The sequence below is a fragment of the Notamacropus eugenii genome, chromosome 7, assembly GCF_028372415.1.
Source record: "Notamacropus eugenii isolate mMacEug1 chromosome 7, mMacEug1.pri_v2, whole genome shotgun sequence".
Lineage (NCBI taxonomy): Eukaryota > Metazoa > Chordata > Mammalia > Diprotodontia > Macropodidae > Notamacropus > Notamacropus eugenii.
In genome coordinates this window covers 5,263,343-5,279,912 of record NC_092878.1, presented here as the reverse complement: position 1 = coordinate 5,279,912, position 16,570 = coordinate 5,263,343, and positions in this window count along the sequence as shown.

Here is a 16,570-nt window from a genome sequence, read left to right as displayed (position 1 = left end):
CAACCAATGGAATGATGAAGAAGGAGTAGAGAGAAGAGATCACGTCCAGCTTCTGTCATAACCTACCCATGGTCTTCCAGCTATAATTTGGGATATAGAGGCATGGTTTCTAGGTAACCAATCATGTTATTAATCATGTTAGAAATAATTAACACAAGGGGTCTTTGACTGACAAGGAGCCCTCATGAAACCTGCTCAATGCTAATCAGCCTGTGCCAGCAGAGGTATTCCTGAGAGTGGCAATCGACTCTAATTGGTTAGCAATTAATGAAAATGTATATTATAATGAGAGGTGGACCTATTCTAATGAGGGGCTGGGGGTCACGATTCTGATCACTCAGTCTTGGACAAGGGGACATATCTCTTATCCAAACTACTGGCACCTCAGGAACTAGACTAAAGTGGGTCTACCTCTATTCAGACCTAACTGAGTGAAACACAATAGACCAGAATTCACCTTAGACTAAATTCTAAGGTTCTCTACTTACGTGGGGTCTCCCATCCAGGATTAAAGACATGTACCCCAGGAATTTAAGCAATCTCATTAATCAATAATGTCCTTCAGTTCAATGTAATTCAATGATTGATTATAAATATATGACAGCAATAATCATTTCTCTCAAACTCCAATGTACCAGCATAAACAAAGAAGTTCTAAAACATCAACTCAATAGAAAAAATTAACAAAGACCCCAAAATCAGAGGGTACTGAGCAGCACCATGCACCTCATCCCTAACTTTTGTGAAAGATACTGAATGGACACATGGTCCTGCTTTAGGCCCCAGAAAGACAGAAATAAGCTGGCCCTTTGACCTTCCCACTGCTCTGCCAATCCCATGCCTCTCTTTCCCTCTAATGTCATCCAGTTTCTTTCTTAAAAGCAATGTGGTTTAGTCAGAGGGGTGACTGACTCAGTGCAGGGGCCTGAGGAGCTATTTGAATGTGAAGTACTCAAACCAGTCTTTATCTTTTGGGCTGCAGATTCTTGAAGGACCCTACGTGTAATCCTAGCAGATGGGTGAACTTGGGGACTGCTTCCATGACTACATTTTCTACAGTTGCATATGCTTGTAGGAATTAATGCATATATGCATATGCAGATACAAAAAACCCCAGAGATACCATTTGGGGAAGCCAGTCCCTGGGACGCAAAGAAATAGAGTCTATTCTCTAAAAATTTAGGTCCCCTACATTACAAGATACTAGATTAGAGAATTACATACAGGACTGGAAAATAAAGACTGCCTCACATACCCAGGGCCTAAAATGTTAGGGCAAGTCCAACATAAGTAAGAGAGTCTAATGAAAATCTGAAAATGGGTCTAAAACTTTTAAAGCAAAATCCTTCTCCATTTGTAATACTTTCTATTCCCATTTCCTTTGCCAGTACTTCCCTTCATTTTCTCCTCTCTCACTCCCAAAGCCTTCAACTCTACTTTCAAGCAGCCTCTCTTGTAGCCAGGGGAAGAGCAGTAGCTTTTTCCTTCTGTGAACCTCTATTCAGTGCAAGGAATCATCCTTTCTCTCGAGTGTGTGTGTGTGTGTGTGTGTGTGTGTGTGTGTGTGTGTGTGTGTGTGTGTGTGTGTGTGTGAATCCTGAATAATACCTGACATAGGGGAATACTTGTGTCTGTGGCATGGCAGACAGAACAAACTTGGAGTCAGGAAGAGCTGGGTTTGAATCTTCCTTAGGACACTATGTGACCCTGGACGAATGACTTAACATCTCAGCCTCAGTTTCAGTATTTATATAAAAATGGAGATTAATAGAACCTGTCTCATAGAGCTGTTGTGAGGATCAAATAATATTGATGAAATTACTAACGCACTCTATAAATGTTTATTATTATCATAGCTTCCAAAATTCAATTTACATGTGTTACCCACTTTTCGTGTGCAAAACACTATGTTAGGCAGTAGAATCCATTCACTTGACAAGTGTTGGAGCATCCTGGGCCATATCCAGTCATCCTGATGAACATGTGGTCACTGGATCCAGATGACTCAGGAGGAGAAAATGAGGCAGGTGACCTTGCACAGCCCTACCTCACTCAAAACAAAGTGCAAGACATGTCATCATTTCTCTGATGTCATGGTCTTCTTCGAAGGAAGAACGAACACAACAACCTGTTTGAGCATCTACTGTGTGCAAGGAACTGTATTAGATGCTATGAGGGTTCTAGAGGTGAATAAGGAACAACGCTTGCCCTCAAGGAGACTACAATCCAAGGAGAAAAGATAAACACATTGCTACAGATGTAGGCTCTATTCATGAAGTGCAATAAAAGTGGTATAAACAGAAGCAGCTCAGAGGAGAGAGAGATCCTGTTTAGGGGTAATCCTGGAAAGTTTTCTATGAGAAGTTACAGTTAGACCTTATAGGACCCTACCTCATAGGGTAGCTTCCGAGACAAAGATGAGGTTAGAGGGGTAGAGGGAAGAGAGAGAAGAAGAGGAAATAGAATGAGGGAGAAGGTAATCCAAAGGGAGGAAATGGCCAAACAAAAGGTACGGAGACAGGAAACTATGATTCATCTATGGGATGTAGCAAATAGATTAATTTTGCTAGAGTGAAGGGCTTATGTTGGAAGTATCTTAGGAAATAAGGCTAGAAAGATAAAATGAGCCAAGACTTTGAAGGCCCTTGAATGCCAGGTTAAAGAACTTGAATTCCATTCATTGGTTAATTGAACATCATGAAAAATCATAGGATCATAAATCAGAGCTACAAAAGGAGCCTTAGATATTTAACCTCCTCCCCATCTCACTTTACAGGTGGGGAACTGAGTCTCAGAGAGGTCAAGTAACTTCCCCAGTCACATAGTTATAAAGCAGATCCCCTGAATCCAAATCCAGTTTTCTTTCTCCCATACCACCCTGTAGAGTGTTGGCATTTTCCAGCACCTTAAAGACCAGATTTCCATGTAGGAATCAAGGATGATCAACCCATTTGCAGAGCTTTGAATTAGCTAATTTCCCCCTTCTTCAGCCAGAAGATAATGTAGTACTAATCTTTGTTGATAGCGTCCTGGGTTAAAGACCTCATCTTTAATAGCCATAGACAGAGGAATGCTCTAAACTTCACCAGGCTCTAGACACAAGAAAGGCAATTCCTGGGTTTATTAGAGGAGAGAATGCTAGCTCTTAGATATGCTGATTAACCTGATGAGTGAAAATGTTTAACCAGCATCCTCTCACCTGTCTTCACAATCAATTTATCTTCCTGCATTTGCAGGCAAGTCAAAGACTTTCTGGTATATATGGATCCCTAGGTTTCATAAGTCATGTATTACATGATTTCTCTTGTAACAAAAGTTTTAATCAGTCCTTACAATGTGTAATTTGAGGAAAATAAAATACTATTAAAATGTAAAAAAACAAAATGTAATTATTTGATGCTACAGTTATGGAGTTTTTGAACTGGAGAGAACTTATAAAATCACCTAGCCTAGCTGCTATTCAAATCATAAATTCCCACCATTCCCAATATTAGTCATCCAACATCTGCGTAAATACTTCCAGTGAAAAACAAACTCATTACCCCCATGAAACAGCCCCATCTCCACTTCTGGGACAGTTCTAATTACTATCTTGAGCAAGGCACTTCTCAGTTGTTTAACCTTAGGGTCCTCCCCTGAAATGCAAGATTTTGGACTAGTTGGTTTCCAATTGATTCCACTACCCTGAATTGTTAGGAAACTGCTCTTCATGTGAAGACAAAATCTATTTCATGGTTCCTGTCACCTGGATTTAAATATTTATTTATTATTTAAGTCAGCAATGTTAATAATTAACGATGAATATATTTAATATAATTAACAAGTAGTTGTTATTTAATTGAATTATTTATTGATACAGGTTGTCATTGTAGCGCTCAATTAATTATTTAATTATTGTTAAGTGGAAGACTTTCTATTTGATCCTAAAGATAATCAGGAAACGCTGAAGCTTATTGAGTAACCTTCTGTAAGAGGCCTTTCCTGGTGATGATAATGGAAGTAATAAGATCAAGATGAAGGAAAGAAGGAAGACTTCTATAGCGCTTGCTCTGTGCCACGCCATGTGCTAAGCATTTCATAATTGTTACCTCACTGGGTCCTCACAACAACGCTGGGAGGTAAATGCTGCTATTATCACAGCTTTACAGACAAGGAAACTGAGGCACAGAGGTTAAATGACTTGCCAAGAGTCCCACTGCTCATAATGTTTAAGGGCACATTTGAACACAGGTCTTCTTGACTTCAGGCTCTTGACTTTTCAGATCATGCTGTCTATGCTGTGCATGTAAATAGTTATGGTCTCCCAATTCGAATCTATAATTCCTTGAGAGCAGGGATTGTTTCGGCTTTTCTTTCTAGCCCCAGCACTTAACATCGTGCCTGACCTACAGAAAATATTTGAGAAATGTTTGCTGGCTGATTGACTTGAGGAAATTCGTTTTGGTGGTTTTATGGAAATAACCACCATCTCTTGGGCTCTCACATTCCTTGGTTTATGTGACTCTTAAAAGATGTTCCTTTCTGCCTTTATTCTAACAATTTGTATATAGATCATATCCATTTGACTGGAAAGCATGCACCGTGAGAGCAGTTCCTATCATTATACTTTACAAACATAGTCCAAGTCATTATAGTAGCTTGCAAACTGGTCCTTCTAACATAGCACTTGATATCTCTCTTACAAAGCATGACATTCTGCTCTTATTACAACAATTTGTATATGTACATCTCCTCCCTTACTGTAAGTACCTACAGGGAAGTTTCTATTTCAGTACCTTACAAACTTCATCCATACAATGACAATGTTTTCAAAACATACCAGGTACTTACAAACAGCTCTTTGTAACTCTTGTATGTTGCACCCTACTTCTTTCTTTCTTTTTTAAACAGCTCTTCTGTGTCCTGACACATCTCCCTGACTAGACTGTAAGTATCTAGAGGACAAGAACCATGTTTCCTATTAAATGCCTAACACAGTTCTTGACATATAACATGCACTCAATAAATGTGTTGAATTGAATTTGGTTGAATTGAATGGCCCTTTGTCCCATGCCAGGAGGAAATTTACAACCCCTAAAAATTTAATAGGTGTGGAAACTCCCCAAGAATACTATAGTCCTGGTTATTTAGAAAAAAAGAAAAAAGAGAAGGAAAAGCTCCCATCAATCTCTTACTACACAAGATGGCAGCCTCAACACAGTTGACCAAGGTAAGAAATAGGATAAATCAGATCAAGAGGATGTTACTGCATTAAGTCAAGAAAATAAATCTTCCCACTTAAAACAGCTGAACCAGGTCACTCCTCCACTTCATTCTATCACTTATCACCCCTCTTAATTTTCCCTGTGAAGAAATGGAGGGGCAAAGAAATGGGAAAGCTATGCTCCATGCAATTGTCTCTCAAGACCAACCATTAGACAACGACGTGCCCTAACACTTGGCAATTTCTTTGAAATAGACTGTTTAGGAGAATCAAGGGCTGCTAGGTGGCAAACCAGATGCAGTACTAGACCTGGAGTCAGGAAGACTCATCTTCTTAAGTTCAAATCTGACCTCCGATGTTTACTGTGTGGCCCTAGGCAAGGCATTTAACTCTGTTTGCCTCAGTTTCCTCATCTATAAAATTAGTAAGAGAAGGAAATGGCAAACCACTACAGTATCTTTGCCAAGAAAATCCCAAATAGGGTCAGAAAGAGTAGGACATGACTAAAGCAATGGAACAAATGGAGAATAAAAAAACCTCAAAGCTCTTTTCTTAGTAGGCAAAATCAACATAGGTTACATAGCCTATTTCCTCTTTGGCTGTAAACTGCAGAATTAGTTTTGATTTATTTGCCTCAGGCAAGCAGAGATAAAGAGCTACCTTAGCCTATTTGGTTAAATGGGGCTATACAAAGTACCCAGGAGTTGGGCAACTGAGCCTCAGAATGGGAAAATGAGAAAACTCACTGAGAACCATAAGCACTCTTTTTTAAAAAATAATTGCTTTTAAACAAGAACCCTATTTTGAAGTTTTCTCCACTTTTTCCTCCTTCTAAATTGAACCGTCCAGCAAAAGTAAGCAACGTAGTGACCATGTTGAACAATATGTGTGTAGCCCCATTCCAAAGCCCTTTGGCATGGGGCTCTTTCTTTATAGGTGGAGATGAATGCTCTGCCTTGTGCCATGGATAGGACAGAATTGGTGAGAGGTGAGAAAGCTCCAGCCTTATCTAGTCCTCTTTGGGACTCTTCAAACTTCAAGTGTTCTTGGGGACTCTTCAAACATTGAGTTGCTTTGGGCACTTTTGGCTGTTAAGTTCAAGAAGGAAGTTAGAAGAGGACCATGTCACTTAAAGTTGCGAAAGGAAAAGACATTAGAGAAGGTGGCAGACTCCATTACACCCCTGTCTCCAGTTGTCCTAGGCTTCAGGGACGTTTCCCTTGGGTGAGATCCAAGACCATCTCTGTTGGCTGAGCTGAGTTCTTTAACTCCAGGTAGGAGAGATCTTTCACTCTCATTGTCTGGTACATATTCTCCTACGTATACCTTCTCTGATTTCTGTTTTGCTAGGATTTAGATAAATGAGTTTCTTTGCTATTTTCTATGTGTGTTCATTGTGGAACTGGTATTTGGTGGGAAAGGAATCTAGCCTTACACATAGAGCTTGGGGTTCCCCCTTCTCTCCAATAATGGCAAAGTAGTTAGAAATTAGATCAAACTTGATTGTATCCCCTAGACTCACAATATTTATGGGATCAAGCAGATATAATTCTGGCCCAGTAACTCCTCTGTCTCAGGAGAGCAGATCAGCCTCTGATCCCAACTTTCTGCTTCCCCTTCTGGCAGAAATTGGTCTCCTTTGAGGGTGGGGGGAGAAAAAGCTAGGATAGAAATGTATTTTCTGCCTCTCTATGAGCCACACAGAAGCCCCTCCCTAATACCTTCCTTGCCTTTTTTTTTTTTTTGAAGAAGGAAGCCAAGACAATTGGGGTTAAGTGACTTGCCCAAGGTCACACAGCTAGTAAGTGTGTCAAGTGTCCGAGGCCAGATTTGGGCTCAAGTCCTCTTGACTCCAGGGCCAGCGCTCTACTCACTGGGCCACCTAGCTGCCCCCCCTTCCTTGCCTTTTTATGGATAGGGGGGAGATATTTTTCATTTTCATTTCTCTGGAAGTGTTGTTAATTTTTTAGTTACTCAGATCATGATTTCATTTCAGTTATCCTTCTGAAGGCAGCTAGAAAGTGCAGGGGACAGAGTTCCACCTGGAATCAGTTAGACTTGAGTTCAACTGTGGGCTCAGATACTAGTTAGGTGACTTAATAGTTGTCTGCCTCAGTTTCTTCAACTGTAAAATGAAATGATAATAGTACCTACCTCCCAAAGATGTTTCAAGATTCAAATGAGATTTTATAAAGCACTTAGCACAGTGCCCTAGTGCCTGGTAAATATTTATTTCCTTCATTTGCACTTGCAGTCTTTCTGTATATTTTTCTTTACAAGAAAAATGACTATACTTCTGGGATGCAGGTTTTTAAGTAACTGGTGACTTTGATCTTACTGGTTTATGTGATCTAGATTTGGAGATGGAAATGACCTTAGAGACCATCTAGTCTAACCTCCTCATTTTGCACATCTGGAAAACGAGGCCCATGCTGTCAATTGCCTAAAGTTATATAGGTTGTAAGTATGAGCTGTCCAACTCAGCACCACCTTGTCTGGGATTGAGATCCAAAGGGTAAGACTGAGAAGCAAGAAGCAGCCAGAAAGGACACAGAAACAATGTGGTTAGTGTTGTTTCTAAAAAAGCAAGTAATTGCCAGGCTACAACTAGACCTCAGATTCCTCCCTAAAATCCCCGTTAGTCCTGACCCTGACTCATTTCATTAGTTGACTGCTTTGCTGAGGTTTTTGCTTTGTTTTTGAAACAACCCCCACCTATTTCCATTTTGAATCTAACCATACTGAACATGAACACATCTATCCTCATGCGGTCTCAACTCAAAGAATTTGAATTCAATGTAATGAATCAGATTCACAGTTGAAATGTGAAGGTTGCAAATTGAAGTAGAGTCTAAGAAAGTTGTTCTCCATTAATCAAAGGTCACCCTTCTCAAGACTGACCATCTTCAAATGAGCATGTTCCAATACCCCGCTGAAGTACTGAGCAACATACATGGAGCACTATCCACAAAGGCAATGAAAGAAATAAAATTCTTCTACATTGAACATTTTAAAATGGTGCTCAATAGATTGGGCAATATACAAAAGGATTACGCAGACTTTTTCTCTATTCTCTGAGAGTCTACAATTTATGACAGATACACAGATAATTTAAACACCTTGAGATCAGGAGCTGTTTAATTTTTGCCTTTATATTCCCAGCTCCTGGCTCATAGGAGTTTATTAATTATGTCAAATGCTTATTGATTATATCAAACACACAAATGTAGTCCATATAAGCTGAGGAGATCCTTATCCCAATTCTCATCTCCAGTTGAAAAGTCATCCTCAAGTTTGACTCCATTTTCACCTAAATCCTTAAGGGTATCGCTGAAGAGTTGGAGGTGATTAAAAAGATTATTTATTGAGAATAATTTAATCCTCCACTCAGCTTTAAAAGAAGAGTCTTTACTAAGGTGGAACAATGAATACAATTAGTATAAAAATCCCTGCCCCCCTACCCCCAAAGGCAGTGACATTCTCTCCTCAAGTACACAGAGTCCAAAGGAAGGTAGGCTCAAGTTTAGAAAGCCTATATGTCAAAGGGGTAACCAAGCACTTAAATGCTGAAGTCCCATTTTCCCATTGATGGAAATGTTCCAGATGTTTCTCTTGATACATGATGAATCGGTGTCAACCTCTTCTCACAATGTAGTCACTGAAATCAGATGATCTGGGCATGTGGCTAGATAGAACACCAGTAGGATAGATGGGAAACCCAATATCCTCCATATTCTTTGAACTCACCTCCTTTGCATTCCTTTGGATATCTCCATCATCCCCCTAAAAGCCTTATCATCCTCAGTACCCTCAGTACTATCTACCCTTCTGATTGGAGGACAGAGCACAGAGTTCCTCCCAAAGCCTCTATTTAATGAGAGGACCTAGCAGCATTCCTTTGGATTTCTCCATCATTCTTCCACCCCAATTCCCTTTTGTATGGTGTTTTATTTATCCAATAAATTGTAATCTATCTGAGGACAGGGAATGAATTTCTTTTTTATATTTGAATCCCAACTCAGCACAGTATCTGTTATTATTGTGTTATCTCATCATGTCTGACTCTTCACGACCTAATTTGGGGTTTTCTTGGCAAAGGTACTGGAGTGGTTTGCCATTTCTTTCTCCAGTTCATTTTACAGAAGAGGAACTGGCTGATAGTAAGTGTTTAATAAATGTTTATTACCTGACTGACCGACAAGGACCTCCTCTGGCCAAAAAGGGGGAGAGGGAAAGAGACCTGGACAAGGCCAAATCCAAAGCTTCTCCTCACCTTCTCCCTTTCACTTCTTTCTTCCTGCCATCAAGAAGTTTCCTTCTCAGAGGCCTAAACCAGACTACCACCCTTGTTCCAATCTTTATAATGAATCTGGTTCTAATTGGCTTGATATGTATATATGTCCATAGGGCATGGGAATGTCATCCCAGTTTTCACCTCGTAGAGATATCTAGCCTAAAGTGAGGTGCTGATGGTTTCAGCCATACCCTTGTTGCGATTTCATGATGTGTTGTGGTGGAACCATCTCAAAGAATTCAGTCAGACCACATTTATGGAGACTGACACCTCTCATGGAGCGAGTTAAGTTTCAAGAGGAACCAAAAACTTTGGGGAAAGCAAAATGGATTTTATAGGGTAAAAATAGGGTATGCAATTACATAACAGAAATTATGAATATTAAAAAGGCAGGAGGGGTTTGTTAAGGGATTATGCAATAGAGGAGGGGTCCCATCTATGGTTCAGTGGTGTAACATTCTGGTCATGCTGCCTTCCAATTGGCTGGCTATTGTGGGTGTGTCTTGCCAAGATGGATAGTTAGGTATCGTGGTCCTGCCTTGGGCTAAATGAATGATGTGATTGTGGTTGAGTACAAGAACACACCTGTTCAAATATGTGAATTAGATCTCAGGGCAGTGGTTAGCTAGAGGCAGTGGCTATATTGAGTCTGGGGGCCCGAGGTGCAGTTAAAGCCAGATTGTGCGGTTAAATCAGGACACGCCTCCTGTTCACTGGGGCCCATCAGGAAGTTAGAATATTGCGGCTGGGGGCAGCTTTATGAGGATTCCATCAACCTCACAAAAAGAAAAGAGACTATCAGAGTTGGAGAGGCCTAGGAAGCTATCCTGAATATCCCATACACACAAAGGAAGTTTCTCTACCACATTCAAACAAGTATTCATTTGGCTTCCATTCAAAAACAGTAAGAGAGGTTTACCACTTTCTGAGATAGTCTGTTCCACGTTTGGATGGATTTAGTCTAATAATTACATATTTTTGGTTATTTGCTCTACATTAAGCCAAAATCTTATTCCCTATAATTTCTACTCATTACTCCCAATTCTGTCCTCTGGGCTCAAAGTCTCTTTCTTCCCTCTTCCACATAACAACCTCTGAAATATCTGAAGGCAGGTAACATAATGTCTCTAAATCTCTTCTTCCAGCTAGCCATCCCCAATTCTTTCAACTAATCCTCCCATATCCCATCATCACCATCATCCCAGCTGCTTCCCCTCCCTGCAGCTTATCAACATCCACTTGACATCTCTAGCCTGGCTGTACCTTTCCGTCAAATGAAAGAATCAGACTAGATGCTATGAATCTTTCAAGATGACCAGGTACTGCAAACAACAGATAGGAAGCAGTTGGTAATATAAATGCAATCATTACCAAGTAACCTCTTTGAGAACGGAGAGAATTGACAGTCATGTAAATGCCCCAATCAATGTGTACAGACCACAGAATAAAGAAGAAAAATAGCCAATATTTGTATAGGGCATTTATAGCAATTCATAAAACATGGCATTCCTAGTTATCTCATTTGATCCCCGTAACGACACTCTGAGTCAGGTGGTGTGGGGAGTATTTTCTCCATTTTACATAAAAAGAAACTGAGACTCAGAGAGAATAAATAGCATCCTCACAACCACACAGCTACTAACTAAAAGTTCCTAGCCTTTAACTCAGGTATCTGGACTCCAAATGCAGTGTGCTACCAGTATAAAAAGTAAGAGGAGAAAATAAAATATTTGTGAAATTTGGATAGGATGAATATGAAGGGGGAAACAGCGATGACAGTTCTAAGGCAAAGCAAGGAGAAACAGAAATACACAGTTATGCTGGTCAGACTAACTGTATAATAAACTTTATAGTGGCAAATGCCTTTATAAGTTCTTACTACGTGCAAGACCTTATCTGTTAGATGTTAGTGTGTGTCGGTCCTTCGTTGCCATCAGAGAAATGATGACGACTTGCACTTGGCTTTGTTTTGAGTGAGGGAGGGCTAAGCAGGTCACCAGCCTCACTTCTCCTCCAGAGCCATCTGAATCCAGTGACCAGATAGTCATTAGGATGACTGGAGATGACCCAGGATGAGGCAGTTGGGGTTAAGTGACTTGCCCAAGGTCACACAGCTAGTGAGTGTCAAGAATCTGAGGTGAGATTTGAACTCAGGTCCTTCTGACTCCTGCACTGGTACTCTATCCACTGCACCACCTAGCTGCCCCAGTTGTTAGAGGTATAAAGACAAAAATGAGAAAATTCCTTTACTTATGGAACTGATATTCTGCTGACTCAGTGTCCTACTAATTTCCATGCCCAGTCCTTTTAGGATGGTTCTATCTCGGGGTAATGTCCTACACTTATCTCCTTTATCCCCTTCCCCAACCCAACCCTGTTCTCAATCCTCACTACCCTGAAGTCATTCTTAGCTCTTCCCTGTTTCTCATCCCCCATATCCAATCAGTTACCAAATCTTGTTCATTCTACCTCTGCAAAGTATTTCATTTCCATCTCCTCTCCACCAAACACAGCTGTCACCCTTGTTTAAAAGACCTCACCAACTAACTATTCCTTGGACCTTCTCAAATGGCTTCCCCATCTGTATCTCTGCTTCCATTCTCTGTCTTCTAGCCACTCTCCATCTAGCTGCCAAAATAACCTTCCCCTGTTCAAGAACTTTCGCTGTTTTCCCCCATCGCCTTTAGGATAAAATATAAACTTTTTTGGTTTGATGTTTAAAGGCGTTTACTATCCGGCTTCTGCCTATTATTTGACATGATTTCCCTTGTGCTATTTTGGGCCACTTTCTGTTGCTCCCGATAAATGATCTATCTCTGGCCTCCATGCCTCTGCATAAAATGGCTTCCATCTAGGAGAGGTTTTTCTTCCTTAGCTACATCTCTAAGCGCTCCCTAGCTTTTTTTCAGTCTCGTCTCATCTTCATGAATAGTGTGTTCCCAATCCTCATCCCCCTAGTTGTTAGTGGTCTCTCCCTACAAAATTACCTTGTAATTTACTTTGTGTAGCACTTACTTTGTACAAAGGGCAGAATTAGACTAAAGAAAACAAAGACAGGAAAACAAGCAAATTAGGCTAAGTTCATGTGAAGGAGAAGCATGCTGCAGGCAATAAAAGTGATGAGGCACTGAAGGATGAATTTACAAGGTATTTAAAAGAGGGTGAGATACCAGAGGGAAAGAGGGAAAAAATCTTAGACCTCATTGATTTAAAAAATATGAACAGAAAAATAACCACCAATCTATATGCCTTCACCCTCATTTATACAAAGTCATCTATAAGGTTCATCTCTGCATGCATCATGGCCTTCCTCAACGATGATATTAATAGGAAATAAGGCTTTTATGAGCATCATTCAACAATGGATCAATTTTTAACATCTCAGTTGACTGAAGGATGCAGAAAATATAGGACCCCATCATACTATAAAAAAAGCATTTGACTCAGCTGAACAAAAACGCTTTACAGAGTCTTTTACAACAAAGTGTGTCACATCCATGTGTCAAGATCATTCAAGATTTCTTTGAACATGTAAATAATCCTGCTTAATGGTTGCCTGCTAATAAGCATTAAATTGGAGGCACCTAGGTGGTTCAGTGGATAGAGCTCTAGGCCTGGAGTCAGGAAGACCTAAGTTCAAATCTGGTCTCAGATACTGAGTAGCTGTGTGACCCTGGGCAGGTCACTTAACCTCTGCTTGCCTTAATCTGCTGGAGAAGGAAATAGCAAACCACTCCAGATCTTTGCCAAGAAAACCCGCATGGACTGTGTGGTCCACAGGGTCACAGTGACTCAGCATAAGATAGGGATGCTTGCTTAGCAAACATCTGAACATACCAAAAGTATTATCCCCATTTAAGGAAACTGAAGCTTAGAGGGGGTCATTGTCTTCTCCACGGTCATGTTGCTCGTGATAGAGCCAGGATTTGAACACGGGTCTGTGCAGACTCAAGTGCTTTCCCCATTCTGCTTTTCAACACTATTTTTCTTGTCTCCCATCTCCTCCCCTCCTACCATATGTTGATTTGTTGATTTGTGTAAGACTAGGCATACCTGTATTAAGGGAAATGTATTTTCAGTTAAATTTTAATCAATAAGTATCTTTAAACAATAAATATGTGGCTCCATTGTACATTATATCACTCTTCACCACTAATTTATTTCCCATAGCGTTTTACCCACATGTAGGCTGGATAGATCACTTGGCTATGTTTATGTGGTTTTATTGTGAGAGGGTAGGGGAAAAGGTGGGGCAGTTCAGGCATAAATCATGTTATTGTGGTCCAAAGAGGAAAACTTCATTAGAAACTTTCTCATAGAATCAACCTAAGGCACTCCTTCCCACAGCCTCAGCTGCAGTGGACAAGAAGACCACATTTTGATTCCACAGGATATATTCATATAAGGTTTTCAGCTGCTGAAGAGTTTCTGCTGTGTTTCTGGACTATACTTTGGTGAGTCAGTCACCAAAACCTCACTCATAGCACAGCCACACAGAAGATTGAGATATCTAGTTCCTGAAATGGTCATGGCAGAAATGGTCAGAGTGGGAAGCATTTCCCAGCAAAACTCAAATGTGCCTGGGAATTTTTGCCAAGCCAGGACCAGAACACCCAGACTGTACTTTTTGCTTCCCAGCAGAGCTAGAAATGGAAAACCAAGCCAGCTCATCATTTTTTTCTGCTGATTTCTTAAAAAGTTGATAAAACATGAAGCTATAGGGCAGCTTCAAGGTGCCTCTGAAATGACTGAGATTACTCGAAATGTCAGCCAGGAATGATCCCCTTCTTCTCCCCATCAGGTCTCCTAACTTTCTAAAGACACTCAGGGAAGGAGAAGGATTTTCCACTCTAGCATCTCTTGTATTGTGCCGTTTCTCATAGATATCTCCTTTCATTCACATTGGTTACTTGTTCAGGAGAATCTCTTTCTATAGGAGATTTGTGAATGTTCCCTTTCGTAGGGGCAGTATTAGATGGGTAGGGTATAAAGATTGACCAAAGGTCAAATAACCAGTTTTGAACTTCTCATAAAGACTGTTTTAGTTGCTCAGGCATCTGCTTTCTTCCTCATTTGTATGTCTATTTACTACAGCCCTAATCATCATAATTCTGTCTATATATCTGTACTATCATTGATCTTTAACAACTTTCAGAAGTATTAAGGAGACCAAAGCAAATTTAAACTCAGCAAGCACTTATTATGTATGTATATATATGTTCATATATATGTACACACATATATCTGTATTTGTATGCATATATACATATACATATATACACACATATATGGTTGTTGTCCTTAGTTCTTGAAGAGAACCAAAATGACCTCACCGTGATAAAGGCAAGTTTCAGTGCGTCCGACGGTGGCTGACCAGACCAATACGAGCTTGGAATGCTCTACCACAGGTCAGGCACAGATAGTCCGTGTGAATATTTGGGGTGCATACCTTAACTTTGCTCCTCCTACATTTCCTTTGAGCTGTTTCAATTCTGCTTTGCTCATAGAGCACTCCACCCTTTTGGATGTGGGCACGCGATGCTGAGCGGTCCTGTGTCAGTGCACTGGATTGGTAGTCAAAAAGTTTATGTATACACAGTCCATTTCTAAGGACAGATACTGCAGGGAGAAAAAGTAGGATTAAGAAACAAAGACTCCCGTTGCTATTACTAGAGATGCAAGGGCAAATCTGTGATCTGTAACCAGTCCTGTGCTAAATTCAGTGTCCAAATAATTGAGTAAAGGGGACATTTTTCATCAAGTATACATCAGGAAATAGAAGTTTTAAGAGACCAAAAGAAAAATAAAACATTTCCCACATTCCCAGAGGTGAAATTGTCACTTTGTACATATGCAAACTCTGGATATAGATTGAACCAATTAATCAATCAATCCATATTCACTAACCACTTACTCTGTGTCAGGCATTTGGTTAAATGCTGAGGTTACAAAGAAAAGGCAAAGATAGTTCCTGACGTCCAGGGACTGACATTCTAAGGAGAGAGGCAATGTGCATGTATATATGAGTATATATACAAGATGGATACAGACCAGGTACCAAGACCTTGGGTGCAAAGGACTAGTAGCTGTGGAGGGGTATGGGGGAGGGAGGGAATGAGAGGTGAAGGACCAGAGAAAGAGGAAGTTGTGCTTCAGCCAAGTTGTGAAGGAAGCCAGGTACAGTGAGAGGAAAAAGTGAGAAGGAAGAGCACTCTAGGTATGAATACGAATGGAGAGAGGAGATGGAGCCTTGTGTGTTAGAAGCAGCATCATGGGGATCGGGAAGAGACCATACTAATCCCAAGAACTACCCTGTGGAGCAGGTGCTATTATATATATATATACATATTATACAGTGAAGGAAACAGAGGTAAACAGAGGTTAACTGTGTTGCCCAACATGATATAGCCAGAAGGTGTCTGACATTGGATTTGAACTCAGGTCTTCCTCATTTCAGGCTTAGCTCTGTATCCATGGCACCACCAGTTGCCTGGTATGTGGAGAATAATTCATGAGATAACTAGAAAAACTGAAGAGGTTTAAATGTCAGATGAAGGAGTTTCTATTCGATCCTAGAGGTAATTGGGACAAACTGAGACCTGGGAAAGACCTTAGCTTAAATAGACCAGGGTCTCCTTCTATATCTGGGGCCATTGCTAATTTTCTTGACTTAGAAACTTCCACTGACTGGAGGAGACAGTGAGGTTGGTGACTCTGCACAGCCCTGCCTCACTTAAAGCCAATCCATTAACAAATCAAGACGTCACCCTCCTGATGTCATCGGTCCTTCTCAAGAATGAAGGGCAAACTACAAGTACTTGGTAACCACGGTAAATTATAGGGGTGTGGCTTGTCACACCTGAGCTACGGGGAAAAAAATCACTTCTGCAGCTTTGTGGAGGATGGATTAGAGTGAGTAAAAAATTGCCCTAAGTTATCAGGTAGTGCCGTGGATAGAGTGCTGAGCCTGGAGTCAGGTAGCCTCATTTTCTTGACATTAAATCTGGCCTCAGACACTAGCTGTATGACCCTGGGCAAGTCATGTAACAATTTGCTTCAGTTTCCTCATCTCC